The 20,031-nt window shown below is 41.8% G+C and overlaps 1 long non-coding RNA gene across 8 annotated transcripts in view; it reads right to left on the bottom strand.

Moving 5' to 3' along the window:
* LOC310898534 overlaps nt 1-20,031 on the bottom strand; it is a 136,479-nt gene that overhangs the window by 56,577 nt on the left and 59,871 nt on the right. For all 8 annotated transcript variants that reach the window (XR_014583401.1, XR_014583402.1, XR_014583403.1 and 5 more), the window contains exons 2-3: nt 406-500; nt 126-257 (exon numbers count right to left, since the gene is read on the bottom strand). This is a non-coding gene — a long non-coding RNA (uncharacterized lncRNA). The remainder of the gene's footprint in view (nt 1-125; nt 258-405; nt 501-20,031) is intronic.

Raw genomic sequence — 20,031 nt, 5'->3', positions numbered from 1 at the left:
TATGCCACTTTGAGTTAATTAGAGCACAAGCCTTAACAATGTGTGACACTTCACGCACAACAGCCACCTTACTACATCCAATACCCATTTGAGACACCGAGTTTAATTTCAAGCTGTGGGGTTACAGCAGAGCTGGCAGATGAAATGTGTTCAGGAGTGCAAATGATGACCCTGGGAAGATGCAACAAGCAGCTAGGGGCGAGCCCCCGCATCCCACTCTCCGCTGGACCCATGTGCCCCACTGCTGCCTTCCTGCCCTGTGGGGAGGAACAGCACAATGGTTACATTTTTCTGAATCTTTCCATCCGTTGACATTAACACTAATTCCTTTGATTACTACAGCTCAGACCATTCTTCCCCCACCCTTTTTTCCCCTCTTTGTGCTGCCGAGAGCGCTTTACTCACTGTCACTGTTTCCTCTCTATCACCCATTAGTCAGCCAGCTCTCCCTGGTTGTGTGGGCTCTTCATGTGAATGTGAGAAAGCAGGCATGAAGAAACCTAGGAAAATATGAATACAAAACCACAAAAATAATGGCAGGCATCGCTGAGTCCAGGTGCAGCCATTGAACATGCATTTAACTTATTTCTGAGTTATCTTAGCATAAACTTGTGGTTGATACCGTCACTGTTGTCCTGGCAGACTCATTATGCTCTGAACACTGTGCCTTTTTTTTTTTTTTTTTTTAAAGAACATCCTAGGAGATTCAAGTCCCACCTACCAAAGATATTCAGAAGAAAACATATTGCTGCGACATTTCTTAGGGAACTTGACTGCTACTTATTCATACGTAAAATATTTATACCTCATTATTTCCTACCAGCCTTTCTTCTCTACTGCTCTTTTTCTTCCTCTCATCCAAAGAAACCCTGCCTGAAGCCACTGGGACAACACCCTCATCCCCTGACAGCTGTGCACCAGGACCAGCTCTGGAGGCCTGCTTGGACTGCTGGGGTGTATTTGTGCACAGCCATGCACCTCAGACACCAGCTGCACCCCTGTCCTGCTTCCCTTCCCTTGTGCAATGGCCACCAAAGCTGCCTGGTGGTGTGAGGACGAGATGGCTTGTGAGACACACACTGGCTAAAATTTATTTTTATTTTACCCTCCCATTTACCCTTGTGGGTGTGCAGAAGGAAGAGCATGCGAGCAATGCTGTGGAGTGCTGGTCACACTATGGCTCCTTCAATAATAGTGACTTACTAAAGCAGATCACTCTGATTTAGTGCGGGGTACCAGAAATCCTTTGGATGGCTGCTGCTGTATGATCTCATGCAGACAAACCACCTGCTAGTGGGCTGCAGAAGCCATAAATTGGTCCTGGGGATGTTTGGATGAAAAACCGTCTTCTCTGTTGTCCGAGGAGATCTGATTTACCTGGATAAAATATCTATTTACTGCACATAAATTACCATTAACATATTAGCTTAATAATAACTTCCACTAGTAGCTCCTGAGCTTTCTATACTCCCATTTTTGTGCGGATATATGCACCCACAAATGTGCAAACTATAGTGTGTTGGAGAAAAATACAAGCATATATAGACCATATAAATGCTGCTAATAAGGTTCATAAAGGATAGGAAACCAAGCCCCACTAAAAAAAACAGCATCATAAACAGATAGCAAGGAAGATTTAAGGTCAGTTGTATACTTGTTTATGGTCCCAGTTCAATTCCTCTTTTTTTTTTCTTTTGTTTTTTTTTTCTCCCCAGATTACAAATTTTGATCATTCTTAAATTCCAGTGTTTTGATTTTTATATACCTTTAACAAATTATTAAAAGCCATTTCTGCTTTATTTTTAATCCTTCATGGATCATTTTCAGAAAAAAATAATATTGATGTTTTAAATTTTTATTTTTTTCCCCTCTCTCCCCCCCAACTTTTTTTGCCATCATCTGCAACAGAAAATCTAGTAGGCTTGTATAATCTCTCTCTTTTTCCCACTCTGCACCTTTTCTCCTTTTTTTTTTTTTTCAGGTTCTGAAAAGCCATACTGGAGAGAAATTGTATTTTTCAAACCTTAGAGAGTTGCAAAGTGGCCCAGAAAAGAAGCAGAACCCCACTCTACCTGGGATTGTTCAATTCACAGCAATCATGAGCAAAGAATATCAAAGAGAAGTAATGATAATGCTGCCACTGCTGCCAAAGTAATACTCTTTTGAATATTGCCAAATAAAAATAGCTGCAATGATTCAGAATGTTTCTCGGGAACACATTCCTCTTCTTTCGTTAAACATGCATGAAAAAGAAAAACCTGGCTTTTGCAAAACAATTGTGTTTCATTAGAAACGTTAAGCAAACTTGATGATAACATTGCACAGTGCATTTATAAAAATGCAGGCCAGGAGATGTGCTGGCCAGAAGTGAGAACCTACTGCACCTCTCAGCTCTCAGGCAGAGCTGGTGCTCTTGGAACAGATCTGTGCTGCGGAAAAAATACACCTGACCCTTCCCCATCCACATCAGCATCGTGCCAGCTCTGTGGAAAGCTTGCTGGGGTCTGGATCCAGCATGGCTCCCTTTTAGTGCTCAAAATCAGGGGTCTTTGACTGCATTTCACCTCAAATCTAGCAGAAAACTTATTCCTCAGACACAGATACTGTGCCAGTTTCGAGATAGATATTCCATTTTGTGTTGGTTTTGGATGTGAAACCAACATTGGTCTGATCATGGAAACTGAGTTGCAGCTTTAAATTTGGAGAGGCACTCGGCTCTCCTGAATGCTTTTAAATGCTCTGTCCTTTGGATGAAAAATGCTTACACCTGTTCTACCATTAGTCACTTGGCAAAATGGTGGCAAAAATGCTACCACTGTCTCCAGAGGACCAAACCCCAGGGCTAACCCTTGCTAGATGCATAGCTTCTTCTTGAACACCCTCTTCATTGTACTAAGTACCCAAAGAAAAGGCAATTGTACAATTGAATCACAGTCCAAGTGGCATTTTCTTTCACTCCAAACAAAGCCACGAGGTTTACATATATAAAACACAGCTTCCTGCACCATATTATTCCGAGGGTGTTTTCAGGCAAAATAACATGCTGGATGCCAAGACTATGAGCCGCTGAACAGAAAATCCAGCTATCATTAATGCAGGTATCCATCCTCCAGTGGAAACAGACTCCATCAACAGCAGACAGTCATGGCTTTTAATATAATTCAGCGGCAGATAATACAAAGCAGCACTTTCACAACTGGAGCATGGATGAAAAATGACACAGTCCAGGAACATGAAAAGTAACAGGCCTGGCGGGGTGAAGTCCTGACTGGCTTTAACTGGAAAGCCTGTTTTCTCTTGAGCGCACGTGTTTGCCAACTTCAAATGGCACTTACTATTTTTGGTAAAGTTGTTGCAAGCCCTCACGCATGCTTCGTCCAGCACCAGTTCAATGGTATATGATAATCATTTGGTATTAAATGCTGGCAGCAGAGGCAGAAGGTTTCCTTCATGCATCCTCCTACAACTGCCAAGGCAATCAAATTAATTCTGTTAACAGCCCGCCAAGTCAACCAGCCCACTAAACTGTCCCGTCTTAAAAATGAAACTGAGACATTCGTATCAAATCATGCCGTTTCCCCACCGACTGCGATCGCTGGACCCCAGCCAGCAGGAATGACTGCTATCATCATATGATGCCATGCGATGGCTCTAACGAGCTGACATTTCCTGTTGCTAAATTGCCATGTCTGAAAGCCAAACCAAATAGTGTTCCACTATTGGAAACCAGACGATGGTTTCTGACTTTTCCTTTTGCCTTCTGTTTCCTCGCTTTCAAAGTTTCTCCATCCAACCCTGCCTAGATAAAGAGTTGAAAGCTGCTCTCACACCATATGGAATATATCAGACTGGTCTGTAAAATGAAGCTGTCTCGTGTTGCTTCCCTAGGCCCTGTTGTCTGCTCTAAAACTGAGCCATTCCCATGTTAATGGGAACAGGCGGCTGCCAGGAGTGAGCAACGCTGTGGAGGCGACACACAGCTGCCCAGCCATAGTGTTGTGCCCAGGGTCCACACCTGAGCTTGATGCCAGCCCATTTCCCTGTCCTCTGGCCACACATTTCAGCAATTAACAACAGTGGCAGAAGAGAGATTTTAAATACCCTTTCTAGGATCTCAAGGGAGTCAGTGGAGAGCATTCGAGTTACTGTCATTGTTACATCTTTTGGGTCTCCCGTAATCACCACTTGGTATAGTGAAATGTTCACGCCTCTCTTTAGAATAATTGCCTTAATTTTTCACCATACATTTTTCATCCAAAAGAATACTATTTTGGAGGTCAAATCACCATTGCATGTTGAAATCATTGTGGTCTCAACATGGTGTCAGTGATGTAGATGATTCTATTGAAGCAGGAACACAACAGATACACTCCAGGAATACCAACAAGAAGAAAAATTACAGGCTCAGGCATCCCATGGCAATTCAGAGCTAAAAAGCAACGTTCTGTGATAGGTTCTTAACACATGCTACTCGGCATGGTTAGCAAGATACCAGACAAATATGAATTGAACAAGGAAAAAAGAGATATTTTGCCAGAAAGAGGATGGAAAGTGGGAAGAATAGCAGAAAAGTGATCTTATTTTTATTTTTTATTTTTCCACTCGTATACAAAAGGTATGGGGAACTGTAATTTTTCTAGTTCTCATTTGCTATGCTAGGGTATAGTCAGAGCGGGGATTTTATCTAGCTGCACCAAGCTGCTCTGTTAAGACTATGAATGAAATAGGAGCCTGTTTAGCTGGCAGCATAGTTTTCTTCATAGCCTTTACTTTTGCTCTCCAAATGGTGTATGGATTTCATGTACCTCAAAGCTGTACTTGCAGACTTTTTCCTAATCCGCTGCACTGGTAGTTTTGGCTATCCTCCATCAACTTAACTATTAAGTCTCAAAAGTCTGTTATACATTTTATAGACTTGGGGGAAGCTCATTTTTCTAGTGTGCAGGCTACTTGCAAAGGGCTGACCTTCATCTGTTCAGTTTGGCTTGCTCTCTTTTGAAGTAACACATTTCATGTTAGCAGCACTAATAACTAATAAAAAATTATTTCACTTATTTCTTTGGAAGAGATCTAATTTGAGTAATGAAAACTCTCTACCACAGGAAAGTGTTTCCTCTGGCAGTAACATGCCCTATACAGCAGCAACACTGAAAAATCCTTGCTAGTAACAATCTATAGCACTGGTAGGCACTGAACACACCTTTACCATTTCCAGTTGTCTATGTCATGAGCTGACATAGACAAGTCTCCTCTTTAAGGTTGCATGAGGTGACAAAAAAGGTGAACAAAACCATGAACACTAGGAATAAGAACTCTTCAGATTTTGCTAATTTAAGAGGTTTTCAACGTAGGCCTTTTTCTGAGAAGGAAAATAAAATGGCAGTACCCCAAAGGTATCTCAAATAGACTTTTACCTAGGCTTTTACTGTAAGATAATCTATTCCTTCCCTGCCTGTTCTGGGATGCAGAGGTCAGTGCGCTGTAGTTCAATACGATCACCAAGTATGTCACGTGTTCCTTATAATTTTGAAAGCATCCACTTTGTTCCTTTCTAGTGTGACAAAGATTTCTAGGAGGTTTAAGGGATATTTAAAACTATTGAAGAAAATAGGTACTGGCTCAGATAAAAATAATTTTCTTCTCAAAGCACTGAGAAGGGCTACCAATGCTACATACGGTCCTTCTTCCCACCTCAACCACTTTTCTTGGCTAGGGATTTCTATTATCAAGACACTACAATCTAAGTTACAAGCCTGTATGGTTTCATGGAACCAAACCAGTCATCTGCCTTTGTATTTAATTAATTTTCATCTTCTGGAATTACTAATTAGGAAAAACAGATATTTTTCCTAGGTAGTGACACATTTCATTAAACCTGACTAAAAGTCCATGGTATACATAATAGATGTTTTGTACTCTGTAGTTTAAACAGAACTAGATATTGTGTCAGACAATCAGAAAATAATATTCGCATTCAACCATCATATAGTTTTTGTTTAAAAACGTTGTGTAACAAATAGTAAGCATAGATATAATAGTGTACGCAATGCAAATAAGAATGCAGGGTTGGGTAAATTAGTCCATTTAAAACAGGAAGTGTCCCAAATCTCAATAGGGTACTGAAAAAACAGTTCAGGACAAATTTGCTTAACTTAGCCACAGGGAGAATTATTTGCAGTTGTTATGTTAATACAGATAACATGTTTTTCAGCAAGTGGGCTACGATGTACGCTACTTTGTGTTGACACTTTGTTTTCTAATGCAACAGCTGGGTTCATATGGAATGAGTTTAATTACAAGAGGTGATCTTTCAAACTACTGTTTCTCAGAGAAGTTCCGGAGAAGAAAATGGGATCTTGGTATTAAAGAAATGCCCACAGGATTAGTTCTGTTCTCTATTGGCCAAGAGGAAAACACATGAAGAAAAATTCAAGCAACTTTCCACTCCTATTTTCATGATGCTTGCATTCATTAACAGGCACACGTAGACACACTGACCTGTTGCTGGAAGGGTGAGTACACTGAAAAGAATGAGAGAAGGAAAGTTACATCCCAAGCTGACAATGTCTTTTAATTAATTAAGAGAATGCTAGGTCATTTCTGAATAGGCTTAGTGTCAAACTCATGCTTCCCTCAGACTCTGGCAGCGTTTACAGCATGTTGTTGATAATATAACTTGAGGTCTCACTGGCTTTGACAGCTCCGCAAGGGTATTTTGGAAGGATTTAGTGTTTTTGAATAGCTCATTTCACTAACCCATAAAGAAACACTTTCCTTCAACACAAGCACAAGTGGTTATTTTCTATACTTAATAAGGCCAAGGTAAAGAAAACCCAACTGCATATTTTTAAATATTTTATCTTTACACAAGCCTAGGTTATGCAGAACACAGAGCCATATACATACTTTCACAGAGAAGGTAATAATATCTGACAAAATCTCAAGAACTGCCTAACCTGAATGTCAAATTATTCAAGAAGGATTTTTTGTTTTTAAAAAAAGGCACAACAGAAGCATTATTATGGATAAGAAAAACCCTGTCAGATGAAAAGCTGCATCTTCTGCTTGTCTCTAGGGTAGAGAAGCATCAGAAGGTCTAAAACTTCTGTACATTTCCTACAGCACAACATATAGTATTAAACAACCACTTTTCTTTGAAGTATGTGTGGAAGATCTATGCCTATAAGTGGTTCTGTGGCCATATACAGGGCCCAACTATTTACCCTAGAGATTTCCTTACTTACAGGGTAAGTGTGTGGGGAATATGGAGAGACTGAGCTGTAGGAGTTAAAGAATTTGGACTTTTCCCCACGCTTCTAGCAAGTTTCTAGATGTCCCTATTTTGTGGTAGACTTCTCGTAGTGTACTGAAGACTTTTTCTATCCACTACAATAAAGTCCTCTGTAACCAGTATTGTAAAGTTAGGTTTAACTTATTTTCTCTTATTCTTGTTCTTATTTATTCTTATTCTTGTTCTTATTCCACGTGAGTTTAAAAATGCCTTCATGTTTCACATAGGTTTTCTAACATGAGATGAGAGACATGAGCAGACAAAAGACTTCTATGAAATATGTTACTACAGAGTGAAATTAACATCCAAATCTCTAGCTCATCTGCATGTACATCCTGGGGAAAGAAAAAATAAGAAGTAGAAATAATTATAAATAACCATGATCTTCTACTTCCTGGAATTCTCTTTTTTTTCACTAGTCGCTGAGTTTTTTGGTTGTTATTTTTTCATTTTATTTAGATGAAAGGTCATGGTGATGTCCTATCTTCATCACAGTACAGCGCGTATGTGTCCCAACAACTCATACATCACTGTACTTAGGAAGCTAATTAAAAATACAGTAATTTACTACTAGCTTTGAATTTCTTTTAAATTAACTTTCACCTCTACAAGAGCGTTTAAATGCTTTCTCATAAGCACCCAAGACCTCTTTTAGTGGATCAGCAGAGGCAGTTGTGTCCCCCTTTCACTGGGGCTAAGAGTAGTTTCAGATGTTAGCATCTTCGTATCCTGTCCTGCACTGCCCCAGTAGATCTGGGATCCATTTAGAGCCCTGCACTTAGTCATTACGTTAGTCATAGATGATGAAAACATTCTGTTCCTGTTAGCCGTCCAAGCTCTAAATCCCAGCCCTGGAGGATATGCAATAAATACAACACAATTGTGCACAGAGAGAGCCCGGCTGGGTTGGGTAGTGCAGGAAGTGCATTGTGTGATTAATAAACACACATGAAACACTTTTTAACGGCAAACTTCTGAATCTGCAGAATCTATATAACCTCCCCTAAGTTTCCTAGCATGACCTTCAGGGGCATTAAAAGTGAGAACTGAAATGCACCAAACAGGATTCCACCTCAAATTGGCACCGTGGAGCAGTGCATGTGGCATTCCTCAGTCAGCTGTGTTGATACGCATTTATGCTAGGCAAATGCGGTAAAAGAAAAAAAAAAGTATTCCAAATGCAATCATAAAACATATTCTATTTTAATCACTGTGTTTTGCAGAAAAAGACTGTAAGCGGGCATAGCCAAATGCAGTCTCCATAGCTTTGACCAAGTACAAACACTGAGTGTACTTTTCACTTCCAGGATTTTCTGTAGCCTTTGACAAATATCTTTACTCATTGTTTGAAAATAAAGGATAAGCATTGTGGTAAGACCTGTGAAAGGCAATCAAATTAAATGCCATCCATATAAACCTGAGAAAAAGCTGAAAAGTCAACAATGCCTCCATCAGAGAACTGTTACAACACTTCACTGTTATAATTATTATAATGTTATAATATCTTCCTTAGCAACAGCCTACAGTTTGTTTAAGCTAAATAAATTTTAAGAGGTTGACATTGTGATGATTCAGTGCATAATATAGTTGGGTGCTTGTTAAGCTACAAGTAAAATTTAATCCCATTTCATTTCATAAATGACACCTGATTAAGCTTGCCCAGCATGTCATATGCCAGAGAAGAGCCACCCTGATACAAGAGCTGAACTGACTGAGAAAAATGATGGGAGAGGGCCGAAATAACAGCCACCATAATTCATTCTTTCAGTTAGGATAATAATAATTCAGTTAGAAAAGGAGGTGACTATTCCTGTCTTGCAGAGACTTGAAGAAAGTGACTTTCCCAAGGTCACCCAACAAAGCAAGTACTTGAGTCCAAACTGATAGGATCCTACCTAATGCTCTCCCTGTTAGGTCACAGAGGATGTGCTTCATTTTGACATTCCTTTGTGTGCAATGAATGCACACTGTATCTCCTCATTTCAATTCAACATGCTTTCTGTTTGCATTTTGTAACTGAAGCACCTCGTTACGGTCTTGTCACAACCTACTCATTAGGCAACAAGTAGTTCAGTATGCATCATTATCCTCTTTGCACTCATGTTTCACAACACTGTTGGAATTTGCAGCCCCTAAGCATTCACAAAACAATTTATTTCACTGTAGAAGTTACGCCAGTAGTTGTGGAAACCCCATTGCTATGTTCTCCGGAGGGCCCCCAGCCCCAGATCCCTGGTAGCTGGAGTGTGGTGCAGCCATTTCACACCGGGACTTCTGCAGCCATGAAGGGGGTTTGCATCTGGCTCTGCTCTGAAACTTCCTCTAACTCAGCCACAAGTCCATTCACCTAAGTTTCTGCGGTTGTTAAGCTGTTAAAACGTAAAGGTTGGCATTTTTGACAAAGACTAGCTGGGAAGGTGCCTGGCTTTCAGTGACAATCCCTAATACAGATATTTTTGTGATTTCCTAAGAGAGCTGTGTTCAGCTTCACAAAAAGCAAACAACCTGAGTCAGTTTAGAAAATACAGGAGAGGATTGCTTGGGAAGGCCATGAGAGCACACGTTCACGTATTATCAGAATAGCTCTGGTAAGGCCCTTACACTTCTGTACAACACAGCTGCACTTGGAGACACTGAAAGAGAGGTGCGTGAAGAGGCAGCCTGTATGACCTCGATCTTTTCCAAGCACTTCATTTATCCCCAGCGCAGCACTAAATCCAAGAGATTCCTGTGGCCCTGTAGTAAGAGCCAGCTCTATTACAAGCATAGCTAAATCTTCACTTTGGTATCAGTCATGCCGTGGTCTGTTCCCCTGCTTTACCATCTGGAATTACAGAGCAGAGGCCTGAGAAGTTTCCATGGTGGCTTCAATAACAACCAATTGCTTCTCTCTGACTGGGAGCCATCTGATCTGTTTTGTATTCAAAGTCTTTGCTGGAAGGAATTATGGTTCTGTGAATATTATTGTGTTCTTACTCACACATTTATTAGATACAGAATATTTTTACTGAGCACTTCTTAGAATCATAATAAAGCACTTTAACACTTTTATATGCTTTAGCCAGCCCTGGTCTCTGCCTTGGCAACTGCGCCTTCCACTTTTTCCCTCCCCTTACCCCCAAATAAAAGAAAATAATGATATAATTCAGGAGACAAATGCTGAGAGTATCAGCAGATGTGTTTGAGATCCTCCACGTTCTCTCTGACTCAGGGTCTTATCCAAATCCCCAGATGAACTCTATGCAACTGATTTCACTGATTTGAAAGGGTTTAGATCAGGCCTTTTTCACTGACCTGGGCAAGTCCCTTTGTCCCCTCTACTTGGCATACACTTTTATGGAACATGGATGGCAACAGGAACCCTTCTTCAAACTTCTTGCCTGGGAGCTGCCACATAACTAACCACATGTTATTAGGATGACAGACTAGGAAACAGTTAACAGTCCAGCCACTATTACTGCAGGTTGAAAAGAAGTATTTTTGTTTACATTTCCCTATTGCTTACAGCACTCAAAACTAAAAAAAGAAATATGTGATGATGAATGATGTGTTTATGTGTTTGTTTCCCACCCACATTTTCCTACCATAAAGAAATAATTCCTCACCAAGAAATGCGGGATTAAGAGCAAGGTGTCAAAGGACAGGACAAACGTTAGAAGCCTCTTTTGCATGAGGGCTCCGTTCTGCAATTTTGAGGACTCGAATGTGAGGAAGAAGCCATTCCTCTTGCTCTGTTAGGGCTGCTGCAAACATGCTTGGCACCAGTGGTGGTGGGTGGTTGGGTGTAAGACCCTCTGGGAGCTCCTCACTGTTCCTGGAGAAGGTACGAAGCTATGCTGGCCCACTAGGGCTAGCGGTGGCTCCCCAGTGCCGGGAGGCTGGGCTTGCAGGGGCTTTGCTGCTAGGGGATTCCTGGTCTCTCCTCATCCTGCTGCTCCGCATGCCTCTGCCTGCTTGCCGCAGCCCAGTCCTCCAGCTCCACTGATTTATTTGTTTCCCAGCGCAGAGCTCTCCGAGACCAGCCCTGAGCCACGGGTGAGCTGCAGGATAGCCAGCAGAGGAGGAGAGCAGCAGGCTCTCCATGGTGATTTTCTCCAGCCGTCACAGGGCACGCTGGTGTCATGACGGGAAATGATTGCCTATCTGCACTTTTGGGAGGGCGCGTTAACAGCTTGTGGCTCCGTTCACACTTCCATCCGTCTCCCTTCCCCCTTCCCTTTCTTCCCCTCCCCTTCTCGCTCTCTTCTGCTGCCGGATGCTTCAAGGAAAATAAAATTTATGGAAGTGGTTCCAAGAGCTGTTTTTTCTGCGCTGGTGCTAGTCGGTGCATGCTCCTCTCGGGCTCAGCCCTCCCTTCCTGCTGCTGCCCGGCTCCCAGCTTGCTCACCCCGTACCAAAGACAGCTCACATTTCCATTCACTAGCTGCTCCTCCTGCACCACAGCCCCCAGCTCTGGGGAGCACAACCTTAGCAGTGCCAGGTACTCGCAGCTCCCTGCCTCTCACACCTCCTTATCGGATAAACTTCCCTTGGTTTCCGCCCTGGGAAAAGCTTGAATCTCAAGTCTGCTCTGAGACAAAACAGTAAATGATGTTAACTTTCTATGTGTGAATGAGCAATAAGAGAAAGGCAGGACCCCTTGCTTCCTTCAGCCTCTTTTCCTTCCTCAGTGTGCCACAAAAGTATCTCGCTTTTGTGGATGCCAAAATTCATTTTGCCGGGACTTCTGAACTTGCTCTGGTCATTTAAGCCCAAGAAACAACTGCAAAGAGCAGTTCCTTCCCCGTCCTCCTCCTCCTTTCCCTGCTCCAGACTCTCCTACATCTTTGTCCCTGTATTTTCTCCCTGTATCCCACTGCAGGGCTTTTGGATTGCTCTATCTCTGTCGGTGATAAGATTGCAAAGTGCAGAACTTGCAAACGCTATCATAGAGGTGCTTTATGGTACCTTAATACATCTTAGCATTGATCACATGGCGATAGCTGTTGTTATTAAGAGTACCTACACGAAAACTATTTCTTTTAAGCAATGTTAAATATTTGTCATGATTGATTTTCACCAAGAGGGATCCCCAAATGGCCTAGTCTGAAATAATAGCCAACAGCCTGTAAAATATTTCATGTAACAAAATGATAAGTACACAAAGAATGTGTTTATGTGACTATAACAAATATAAAATTGATATTAAAACGAGCTCAGAAATTAAGATCCTGTCTGACAGGAGCCAGCTGGAAGTGGTTTTCTGGAGGTGTCCTGGAAACCTGAAACTGGAGCAACAGTGCCAGCGGGCCCTGGGACCAGGGACACTTGTGGTGCCGTTATAAGGATTGCCCAGCTAACAGACAGAAGCAATATGAAAACAAGTCCGTTTTTAAGGCTTGTTTCTTGGCCTTCCATCCGCAATGATGTCTCACCTCCAATATAGCCAGTGAGTCATTCTGCAATTATTGCTGCTGTCGTTCTGGTCCAAATTGCTTGGAGGAAGGGAAGTACTGATAGAGACACTTCAGAAGATTAAAATAACTGTGTCTGTGATGCTTTATAAAAGCTTTGCTATAAGGAACCCACTTTCCCCATGATTACTTTGTTTTGAATTCACTTGTGCAACACATTCTTGGAACAGTACAGTTTGTCTCTGGAAACGGGAACTAGTGACAGGAGATTCGTTATAGCCGGGGAATATTTTCTTTAAAGAAAAGCTGTCAGGTCAAGTCAGGCTTTTATATTACTGTTTGTAAAACAAGGTGTTTACATACCTGTAAACCTACCACATTTTTATTTTTTTATTTTTTTATATTTTTTTCTAATGAAAGTCACCTTTAGAGAACTAGGTGGAAACGGTGCTTTGGCACTGGAGGCAGAGCACGAGGAGCAGGAAAGGCCAAGTGGAGGGATGCACTCCCCTGCCCCATCCTCCCTTTGCAAGATGCCAGCACCCCAAACTTGGCTGTGAACCCTGCCAGCAGCAGGGATGTGCCACAGGGAGCTGCATGCACAGCCTGCCCCAGCAGTTCTGCACACGGGTGCAGGGCCAGATCCTGCCACAGCCATCCTGTGTTTTTGGGGTTACGTTCCCCCTCTGTGCCCCACCATCTCCAAGGGGCAGGACAAGGTGACACACAGACATGTGGCAGGGCAGGAGCACAGCCTCTGCCAGCATAAATCATACATCTGTCCCCAGCTCCTCAGGAAATGCCTGAGCCTGTCTAATGCTAATAATTAAGATACTCCAGATGATAAATAAAAGCGCTAGGAACTCACCCTGCTGTATATTCCTCCTCTGGAGGCAGCTAGCCAACTGCTTTATCTAGATTATCATCTCTGAAGGAAAGCATTTATAACTTGGCAGTTGTGGTCAATGTGTTTAGACAATTCAGTCAATGAATGCCCCTGAGAAAGCAGGAAAACTAAAACAACAAAATGAAGGCAGAAGGATGCAAGGGCAATGCAAATCCCATTTGATAAACTGTGTCTTTAAACATCGCCTAGTCTCTCTGGCCCACGGTGAATTCATGAGGATCGCTGCTTTCTTGGCTTCGGAATGTTTTGCCTTCCAAAGGTGAAGGAAAGCAGGCTTCCTGGATAAACAGTATAAATTAATATATTAAATGTTGAAACCAGAAACAGGAAAATTGGAAGCCATGCAGGAGCTCTGCACTTCTGCTTTCCTCACTGCAGGACTGGCAAAGTCAGCACTAGACATTTTTATCCTGGAGTGCACGCTCCTGCCCCCTAATTCATCCCACCCACCCCCGCGAAAACAAAAAGCGTGTTCAGATAAACACAGACCTACTTGCAAGCCTAGGCAGACTATTTAATTAAGAGCTTCCAAATGGAAACCACACACCATTTCCCCAAATTAGGGCTGCTGCATATGAACCCTCCAGTCTGCCTTCAGATAAAATGTGAGGGATGTGTCACCCCCTCAGATTCTATCCCCTGAAACTTCCATCCCCGTGCAAGGGACCCACAGCTCTACCAAATGCCCACTGTGCCAGCTGCTGGCTGGGCTCCCAAGGGCTAGAGGCAGCTCGGGGATGGGATCTGCTCCCTTCCCTGGCCTGACTCTGGTCCTGGTCCTTCTCCACCTGGCCCTCCTCCTGCTGCGGGGAGGAAGGCTCTGGAAGGCAGCAATTAGTAATCCCACTGCTACCAGGAAGGATCACTGGGAAGCATAAATAGGGCCACTGTTTATATGCAATTTAGAGGAGGAAGTTGTGTTGATTACAGTTCTTTTTATTTTCTTTCTTTTTTTTTTCTTTTTCCCCCGGAAAGCTGCCAAGCTGCCTACATAGCGAAGGTCTTGGTTTGTGGGATTTGCAGCACCTGGGTGAGGAAGAACTTCACGAGATCGTTATGCACAGTGGAGGTTTTTGGTTTTTTTTAGGCATTTACCTCACCACTATTACACACATATATAATCCTGCATTAATGAGCTCCACAGCATAAGAAGCAATGTCTTTTTAATCAGTATATACTGAATTTTATGCTTACATCGTGGTTTGTAGGGGAAGTACCTTGGACTTTCAGAGTGATTGGTTTGTCTTTTTCCTTTGTCTTAGTGGCATTCAAATATTATCTTATGCACAAAGATAGTCCACAAAGGTCCCTTAAGTTTTCAAGGGATACCTTTTCCAAGTGTCATGAAAAATAAATTCATACATAATCCACAAAGTAGTCATCATAAGCATAGAATTAGGAGTAAGACAGTATGGGTGTTAGAAAGGGATTGCCTCCTTAGCATGGCAATACAGCTCTCAAGAAACTGTTAGCAACATTTAATGACCCAGAGCCCTGAGATGAAGAGAAAATAAGGATCACCTTCTCTTTCTCTAGAAGTGCAGTTCCTCAGAAAGTCAGAGGACTATGCTGCTGCTGTGGAAAACTGTGGGCATGGTGACCCCAACTTTAGGAGGTAGACAGAAGCTGGGGGGTAATTACAAATAAAACAGTAAGAAGACAAATGCTAAAATATAGAAAGTAGAAATGGGGAAATCAACTTACCTATCTATCTGACCGAAGGAAAAAATAGATGCCACGGGGGGCAAATTGGAAAAGAAGCACAATTAAGAATTTCCCCAAGTTCTTATGAAATATTAACGCTAATTTTTAAATAATACTCAAAATGAACTATATTAGGCTAGAGGACAATGACAAAGTATCTCTTTTGGAACACTGTCTCATACTTTTCGTTGCAAATCTGAATGTGAAATCAGTCTCTCATATATACCAGCCATTTCCCCCCTGGAACTCACAGCCATGTGTAATTTGGCTGGTTCATCTAACCACTGAATTAAAGGGAAAAACAGACATGCTGTAGGGTGCAGGAATTATTAGCGATGACATGCATCACATTTGGAGCAGTGGGGCAGAATGACAACATGCCATAAGAAGGAAATTATCTCTGACATGCTCATTGCTTTCTTTAACTGAGTATCATTTCTGGTCCAAATTATGTAAGGACCTCAATCGCTATTTGACAGTACCTGGAGGAGACGTCCTTAAAAATCTGGCAGTTTTGTCTAAGATAAATAGATACAGTTTCTTCAGTATTTCCTGCACTTCCTTGTACTTACTTTAGAGAATACTCCTAATACTGAGGCAATGATATTTAGCTTTCAAGCAGTTGGCAGGTTTTTATAGAATCATTGTATGTTTTCATGCTCAAGTGATATATCTGCATGTGAGTTCCTGGCATGGTCAATGGGAATGTGGATGTGTGCTGCAGAAGACAGGTTTACAGCATTAAAACCTGGGAGAAATAATTATGTGAGCCACTTTGGATGAAATAATAATTAAGCCTTATTGGGGTTTGAAAGTTTGGATTTACAATATATTTCACTCCCCATTTTTCATTTTCACGAACCTCTGGCAGTTTCTGCTTCCAGCTGGGACAAAAAACAAAGTGGCTAAAAGTGGTATGAGGAAAACTGTGGGAAATCCATATGCTTTCAGGAAGGCATGCTGATGACTCAGGAGAAACCTTCCTTTGAGACGTGTAGCTCCACCGTATTTCTCAGGCTGAATGAAGAATATGAAATAAAGATTAAGAAGCTATGATACTTTGGTGGTTCATTCAAAGCGAGACCCTTTTTCATGCAAGGGAAAGCAAATACTGGAGGTTCAGTTGTGTTTTCCTCAAGGAATACTTGCTTTGAGTCAGGGCAAAACAGAGGCTAAAGAGTTCTCATCCCAGGCAATGGTCAGAGAAAAATGGGCCACATTTCCTCAAAATGAAAGCATAAAGCACTGCTGTGTAGCTTTAATAGCAATCACATGCCCCAGTATTATATCCTCCAGTTTCTCTGCACTGTGCAAGCAGGAACAGTAAATTGCCTAAAGTAGGAAGGACTGGACTGATAGCATTGCTAATAAAATTGTTCATATTTCAGACAGCACAGAGAGGGGTTTATTTACTGTGTTAATGTAAAAAAATTGCAATATTATTCCTTGGATCATTAGAATATGCTACTACCCTTACCTAAAAAATTGCCATTTTAAAGGCAATTTTAGATTTCACTCTAGGTAGGTAACGCTCTCTGAAAAATGCTGCAAGAACGGATCCATGGTATCTTGCAAAGGAGAATTAAGTAGAAGTCCAGGAAAGGGACCATGTAAAAATATGTTCCATTGTCAGACATATGGGACTGGCAGGTGTTCAGCTTTTATCCACGCTTTGTGAAAAATCTGGGACTGCTTGCATGCTCACCATAGCTGTGAAATGACTTGACAGAACTTAACATCTTCATCCTATCTAGGCCTCTAATCTCAGTGCACATGCACATAGAAAAGTTGATTCTGCTCACTATCTCCTTCATTTCTCATATGGATTAGGGGGCAGAAACTCCAAGGTTAGGCTTCAAACAGTACGACTATGCACTTGTTTGGAATTTTGGCCAATATGTTCATAAACAATGTACATATTAAAGAATGTAAAATATTGTACAATGGCAATTCCTATTACCTCCAGCACTAGCAAGGGTTATATTATATAAACATTTACCTAATACTGAAGTTCCATTAATCTAGATAATAAAGATTAATAAACTAATCTAAAACCACATATACCTAAAAAGATCTTGAAAGATTTTTTCCATTAGTTTCTGGAGAAAAAAAAAAAAAAACAAACAACAACAAAAACACCCCCACCTTCTGGTTTCAAATGTCTTGCATAGGGATTAGCTTTTTGAGTCATTTTAAGCCTAGAATTTGCTTTGAAGCTGCCTGTGTGCCTTTTTTTTTTTTTTTTTTTGTAGAATTCATAAACTGAGACTGTTGTCTCCACAGGTAGCTGGGGAAGGCTGAAAAGAGTAGACTTTCTGGTAACAGAAGCAGAAAAGAAGTGGTGGAGATGAAGGTCCTGAGTCAGGAGGGTGCCTAAGCACCTCCCCAGTGGTGGACCTTACTGCGCACATACTGAAAGCTGAAGAGATGCTACCTTATCTGCTTGCTCCCCACACAGGAAACAGGTAAAAGAGATCCACTGGGACTATCTACTCAGGCAAGAAAAGGAACAATCAAGAGGGAAAGAATCACAGTGTTTGGCTGTGAAATGTGAGTACTGGATAATAATGGGGCAAATGCTCTGCTAAGATTAAGAATGCAACAGATATTTCAGAAGTTAGGTTAACACTATTTGCATGGTGTTATGCTCGGATAAAATTACTGGGACTTCCCAATTTTCTTTTTCTGATAGCGTAATTTAGGCTTGGGAGGAATCACCTTCCACAGGGGCAAAGTCAGCCTCCCCACAAAGGCAGTGCCTGGTCCACCCAAGTTGTTTTGCTCCCACAGACTGTGATAACCCCATTACATTTAAGGAGATGACAGTACATCTGAGGTAAAACATCCTGAGTCTTGCTCAGAGGAAAGCACCCTATCAATTCAGATGCCAAATTTCTCATTTCCAGCCATGCAAATCAAGGAGTTGAAAAAAAGGTGTAGAAGGATGCAATTAGCTTGGTGCGTGGACATCAGGGACTCAGCCTTCAAACTGAGGCCTATCGTGAACTTCTTTCTCACCCACAACACATCCACAGCTCATCTATGTTATTTCCTCACTACATGGCATTTAATTCAACAGTTGCTTTTATGTTGCTAAATTTAAGTACATGTAAAATAATATGCTGTGAACTTCTGTGCTTGGGACTGGGCAGGAACGTCACTGCCTTCCAGAAACAAGATTTAAAAGCATATTTTAAGAACTAAAAAACATGCAATACAGAAAGGGTATGGAATTAGGCTTCCACTTCAAGTGTCTTAGGAATCAAAGCAACGTCCAAACCCTCCATCTGGTTTGGGCTATCTGGAAGTAGTCCAGCATGCTTGATTATCAAGATAGTGAGTTATGTATGTTAACAGGGAATTTAAATAATATGATTTACAAATGGCAAGTATGCACTCCAATGGTTTCCCAGCTAAATATCAGGAATGCGTTGCTTGGAATTTCATACAGCAATCATAACCCCCGCCCACCCACCCCCAGTACTTGCCTTTTATTCATTCTTAGGGAAATGCAGTACTGAAAATCATTATACCTCCCTCTTCAGAAATTATTTTACTACTTAGGTCTAATTCTATAGAAACAACATCATGACACATGATAAAAAAATAAATCTTTGCACTTTCTTAGTCTTTACCATTCATGTACACACAACTAATAGTATACAAATGAAGACTAAAAACAACCAGTGGAGTGAGAAAACCAGATTAATAAAGATTTTGCTAATAAAATCCCAAGCCATTCAGCTTCAGACTGAGTTTAATCCTCAAACTTACAACCTCACATAGTCATGGCAGTGTTGGCTGCTTTCTTTTAGAAACAACATCGCTGGCTATTGCTGGAGACAAGGTATCTAGATTGGATTGTCTCTCAGCCAGGTATTGCATGGCACCAAAAAGAGTGGAAATAGCCTCCCTGAAAGGATAACAAAACACACACTGTAAACTTCTACTGAAACTATACACCTTTCATTATTCTTCTATTATCAAAATCAAGTTTATAGGAATTTTATTTAGGAGCGTATCAGTTATCTTTGCTTGTAACATTAGCAACTGCTATTAAGGATAATAGGTAAGAGGTTAGTGGTAACAGGGAGAAGGTGATAGCTCGGACTGACATCTTTACTGGCATGGGGTAATGGAGCAGTTTATGAAGCTTTTCTAGCGGTGGCCCAGAAAACAATCAAGATTGGCTCCATGATGTCTTGCCAAGAGTAATATAGTCTTCCCCTACAACATCTCCAGCAGGAGTCTGTGACATAAGAGTTTCACAGGACGTCGCACCATTGCATCAGAAGATGCGCATAGGCACACTCGTATATGGCCCTCTGTGGGGAAAATCCCAGCATGCAGCACGCTAGGAGCACCCTGGGAGGTGGCAGAGGCTGTCTGCTGTGGGGGGTGATTTCAAGGAAACAGTGATGTCCTGCTGGCTATGGCAGGGACAAGGGAAGTCTCCCACAACATGAGAAGGAGAAAGCCTTCCTTTCATCCCCAGGTTTGCCCAGAGCGCACAGCCCTTCCCAACAACCCGGGGGTCCCCAGGCTGAAAGGATGCCCACTCCCCTTTGAAGGCCTCCAGCCCATTTTTTCTGCCCCTACATGCAGACAAGGCTTTGCCCAGAGCATCCCCTTAACCCTGCGTTCTCCTTTGGGGGTGTGGGAGTGTTTGGGGAAGGTTCAATGCAGGGGTAAAGGGTTTATGCAGGTTTATTTCTTTTTTTCTTTGAGTAGATTGA

Source organism: Anser anser, assembly GCF_964211835.1.
Source record: "Anser anser genome assembly, chromosome: 4".
NCBI classification, from domain to species: Eukaryota; Metazoa; Chordata; class Aves; order Anseriformes; family Anatidae; genus Anser; species Anser anser.
Note: the sequence above shows the minus strand (reverse complement) of the source record. Positions and strands in the feature narration are given on the sequence as shown.